Source organism: Penaeus monodon, chromosome 3 (genome assembly GCF_015228065.2).
Source record: "Penaeus monodon isolate SGIC_2016 chromosome 3, NSTDA_Pmon_1, whole genome shotgun sequence".
Classification (NCBI taxonomy): Eukaryota; Metazoa; Arthropoda; class Malacostraca; order Decapoda; family Penaeidae; genus Penaeus; species Penaeus monodon.
Window position 1 is genome coordinate 7243307 of NC_051388.1, and position 5980 is coordinate 7249286.

Here is a 5980-nt window from a genome sequence, read left to right on the forward strand (position 1 = left end):
TGGGTGTATATGATGCTAATAATATATGGTATATATGTATGTAGATGTATACTACCTATATATTTTATTATTATTCAAGGCCTTTCATTGCGCGCAGACTCAGCTTAGGTCATTGGCGTACACCTTTGCCTAGGAATGCCCTTTCCAATCACCATGTTTCAGCGCGCTAACCACTTGCGCCACACGGCGACTTCCGCCTACGACACTGCATTTTCACATCTCCAAGGGTTATGCCATTCGCCGTGAAATCGGTTCTACCAGCCACAGTCAGAGTGCAGGCATTTGCAACTGCCGCGCAGGGTATTAACTCAGGACTACGAGGACCAAGCAGCTTTAACACTGGAACCATGGACCATACATGTATATTATACATAAATACATAGACATATGTAAATATAATATGTGATATTTATACGTATATAAAACACATACATATAATCATATGCATATATACTGTTACGCGCCGACGCCTCGTCTCTCTGGCCACAACTACAGTGCGGCTGTCAGACGGCGTGTGCTATCCCAGGTCGTGAACACTGAACAGCTCCAAGAGGCACCGAGCACCACAGTGTCCGCAACACCAGAGGGAAAACGCCAAGTGGGAGGCTAGGGCACGAAATAAACACAAATATACAGTCTTTCCTTTATTTCCACAAGTTATTTACCCGTACACGTTTTCTATAGGCATCAATACAGTGGGAAACCATCATGTCACACTGCACGATACAGCTTATACAAGCAACACAAAGTTTATCAGGTCACAAGGGCCACAACAGGTCTTCAAGAACATGCACCAAGACCCCGTCCCTTGGCTTGTTCCTCGCTCTCTCCTCACAGCAAGCTGCATCATGTTTTCACCAGGTCCCTTCATGTTAACACATGCCCATTCATCTTTTCATGTTAATACAATTTTTCGCACAGAACAAGAACCACTGTAGTATGCAATACTATGTGTATATAATGTGTGTGTGTACTACATACAATCCACACACACATATATATATATATCTTATCTATATATAATATATATTGTGTGTGTGTATTTGTGTGCTGTGTGTGTGTTTGCATGTGTGGTGCTGTGTGTGCGTGTGCGGCTGGGTGTGTGTGTGTGTGTGTGGTGCGGGTGTAAATGTGTTATGTAACATTTTCAGCGAGGATGTTTACTGTATGGTTGTGTCGATGCAGTGTCTACATAGATAAATACCATGTAGACAGTGCACTTTCAAAGCAAGACAAAGCTGTATAAATCCTTACTTGGAAAATGTGCTCGATCTGAATGGTAAACGCTGATGAGGAGATAAACCGTTACTCACTTTCTGTTGGTGTAATGAAAAGTCATGCTATGTTTATTCATTTAACAAAGTCATTATATAACCATGGCGTCATGATCCCGCTAAAGCCAGCAGATTCTGATAACTACTTCAATGTGTCTTTAAACGAAATTTTTATTGGCAATTAGCATTACTAAATATACGTATTTTGCCTGAATATTTATGTATATGTGAAACTATAAACCACATTGAGGCATACACTTACAATGATAAAAAAACCATTCTATTGGTAGTTAGACATGACTTAACTACAATCATACTTATTACATTCATTTGTAGTATTTATTATTTATAATTCACTGTTATCTCACTGATAATACTATACATATATCAAATTTATACACATATATATGGTATATATACCTCCACCAACACTATATATATGTAGATATACATATAGCATATATTCATAATACATGTTTCATATGCGTCATAATGCATATGATATATTATATTAGTATATGTATATATATATTATGCTATATATCATATCCATGCATATATCTAGTTGGAATATATAATTTAAATGACAATATATAATGATAAAGAATTGCATAATGCTTTTTCATAACGATTATGTACATGTTCACCTTTGCCATGAGTGATATTATATATATCAGAATATCATCCCCTCAAATCAATTATATATAATTAATAAATATTTTCGTCATCATGCACGAGGCGAGATTTATGTGGGCCCAGGAGACAGGCTAGACTAAGAGAAAGTCCTCAGTACTTGTCCTGCTAGATTTCATGACTCTTTCAACTGAAGAGCTCATGCTGTATGTAGTGGAAGGCAAGGGAGAAATATCCAGTGACGATGTGACTTCTTCGTTTTTTATATGCAATGGAAAACTACATATAATGGGTATCATTCGTCAATGCAGTAATGGCGAGGTGCTCTGCCTGTTGAAGATCGCTCTCTATTGGGCGGAGATATCCGCGGCGCTGTCCAAGGTTTCCCTAACGCCTGGAAGTTCTTTTTCAAAACAATGGCTGTTCGTAGCCTGACTTCATTGGAGTGGACAGGGCTGGGAAGTCACGCCGAGAACACTTCTCTCCATGTCGAAGAAGACAATGGATTTGGCGCCAACCAGTTTCGACTTGGAACTCGGTCAGTGGTTTATGCGTCGAACTCGCCAAGTGGACAGACGCTGAGGGCATTACACGAGTAATGTATGTAAAAGTCATCCTTTGTGTGTTGCGGGATTCACCAATTCGCAGTTAGTCACGTAAGTATTACTTGCTATACGTGATTTTATTTTTTGATCATTCTACACGATGGACCCCCAGGTCGTCAGATACGCTCGCTGGTCATGGTTCATATAGTTATTTGTTACACATCTAGTATGCATGGTATATAATATGAACCCATATATAATATTATATATATATATATATATATATATATATATATATATATATATATATATATATATAATATATATTGTATGTATTGAGAGAGAGATATTTAAGGTTTTACAGGAAACAGGGCAATAGAAAAGAAGAGGAAAAATACATAATGGACTTTCTCTAGTTCATGACAACATTCAAGCCCGAGAGGCTTTCTGCTGCTATGCCCGAGTGGAGAGGGGGGGGGGGGGGGGGAAGGGCAAAGGGGCGAGGGATAAAAAAACTCAACCGTCGACGAGATTGGACCTTCCTTCCTCAAAGCAATGGCCAAAAAAGCTGCATATAAAATGGCGGCTCTGCTTTCGAGTCAACACATTTCGCTCGTCACAGCGGCTGAGCCATGGTTAAGACGGCCGGCCGGGACGGAGGGGGGGATGGGGGGGTGTGGGGATAGAGAAGACGGCCCGCCTGGCACGTTAGTATCATCAATCGCTGGAAAAGATCATTTTATGTCATTTAAATCAAAAAGCTTTATGTTAGCCATGGCCGTTGTATTGTGAGGGGGGCCCTCCTGGGTGTGGGGGGGCGGGGGAGGGGGGGGCGGGCGTGGGGAAAGATCACGCGCTGTCTAAACTCTTTTATGTTGTTTTTAAACGAAAAAAATGTTTTGTGGCCTAAGGTTCTTTTAACGGTTGTACTGGGGAGGAATCGGTTACCCCATGGTTTCGTTTCTTTTTGTGAATTTTTTGTGAAGTCTGTGAAAACAACAGCTGAGGGCGAAAATTCCACGTTTTACGTTAACGGTATGTAAAATGTGCGGTAGATCAGTTGTGTGATTGGAGATGTTACTCTATTGACTATTTTTTACGTCATTCTGAAAGGTATTTGCTTCTGATTTACAGATGAAGTTCGTACTTGTTGTTGGATTTGGCCTGCTGCGGCTGCGGGGATCATTCCCTGGCGGGACACCGGGCATTTTCCGATGGAAATATGATTATATATTTCCCTCCCCGCCGGGCCAAAGGGCCCACTGCCCCTCCTTGTTCAGGCATAGGATTTAGGCCCAACGCTGTATGTTTTTTTTTTTTTTTAGCTTCCACCAACGGGTGAGAGGAGTTACATGGCTTCAGACCTGCCGCCAACCCGTTTCCCCATCGCCCCGTGCCGGAACCCAACACCCTGAACCTGTGGCACCTAAGTCGATTCAATTCGTGCGGACCCTGTTGGTGCATCAGCCGGGTTCCCGTGGCCCCGTGTGAGTCACCGGCCGGGCCCCTTCCTTCACCCCCTTCCCCTCTCCTCCCCCTCTCTTCTCCTCCCCTTTTTTTCTAGCGTGGCAGCATTTTTCGTTCAAATGTGACAATATTCAAGGATGATAAAAGTAATCTGCGGAACTAAATGCTTCATATAACGAGTGGAGGATTGGTTCCCACTTGCCTGAGTTCGATTTCCTTTCTACCAGAATATCCTCTCCTCAATCAAATGAATAGACTAATGACAATACTTTTCGCTTCAATGCCAGGTGCACGAGGCCGAAGTGGACCTGTTCAGTGCCCCCCCCCCAGTCAGTTACCTCGGGCGTACCGGGGGGGTGGTAAGTGTCGAGGGTCACTGACGCCTGCATTTCAGAGCTGCTTTTCACACCCTGAAATGATTCTCACGTATTCTACATATATAGATTATATATATATATATATATATTAGATATATATAATACATGTATGTATATTTATTATATGCATGTAAATATAAATATATATATATATATATATATATAGATATATATATATAGAATATATAAAGGATGTAAACTTATCATATTGAATGTATAGCGAGTGCTTCTCACCTTTTGAAGCAATCTTTCTTCCTCATTTTGAGTTAAATCATCCTGCTATCAAGTCCATTAAGGCAAATCTCCCTAAACACCTACAATTTCCTTCCCACCCACAACAATTGCGGTTCGGCCGACTTCAGGGGACAAAAGGCTGGGCTGACAAGCGAGTAGTACCATTCTCGTGGCGCCATGACGGCAGCAAGACCTACACGGGGATGGCGCCAAACCAGTACTGCGCCAACCTTGGCTCCGGCTGGGAAGGGTACAGCATCGAGATCGCCAAGAGGACAGTCTCGTCAGAGATGCAAAATACAGAAGGTAAGATTTCAAGCCATCCCTCTCTTGTGTTACGCGATTCACACCCAAACCTTCAAGGGTTCGAGGTTCGAGTCCACAAAGCTATGAGTATGTAACTTGCTAAAATAGGTGCATTTTATCTTTTTAGATCATCACCATGGCTTTGGGACCTCAGGTCAAATCAAGAACCACGGTTCTCCCTGGGCTAAGATGAAGGAATTCGTGGTCTCAAACTGGTCGCACACTGGCGGGTAAGTGCCTCCTGGCTTTTCCTTTACTGAAACAAACCACAGGTTAACATTTGGCCGAAAACTCTTCTAACCTCTTACCAATGTGATCAGGAATCATCGACCACAACCAGACAAACCGAGAGGGGAATGAGACACTGCCTGGGGGTTCTCAAACAACGTCTACGACGACGGAATCAAGTGGCAGAGGACATCGCCGCCACACGGACAAGGCCATCATCTGCGAACGCAAAGTTAGATTCATGGTATGAACACAAATACACACAAAAACACAGAGATAGCACCATTAATCAGTGTGTAGTGTGTGTATTTAAATATAGATATATGATAAGCCCAATACTAACTTATTGATAAACTGTATAATCTAAGTATTATGTTTTATTGCCATTTTCCAATTACCAGAAGACAACAACAAAACTAAGTATTCAAATTGATTATTATGATATCGTTTGAAATAAGTTTTTACGCCTTATAAGTACTACATTGTCATCTCCTTTCTTGAGTCACTAGAATAGTCCAATGAAAATTGCGAGTATGTGGCGACACGCACCCAGCACGTCACGCATACACATACACACCATGGTGCACACGCACGCACATACAATATACATTATATATATATATATCTATATATATATATATATATATATATATATAAAAGTATAGAATGGGTTTTAAGAAATTCCAGTACTTTAGTGTCAGAAATCAGCTTTCTACACAAATGTTCAGTTAATAATTTCCGTCCCATTGCAGACTATGTGGATGTATTGTTGTGATTTACTCTTGCGATAAGGTTCACTTAGATATATGATACGACAAAATCTAGAAGAGTATTACTAATCTAAAAACGACAGAAATTTTTAAATGTATATTTACTCCAAATTACTAGGATAATTAGAAGGACATCGCTATCAATA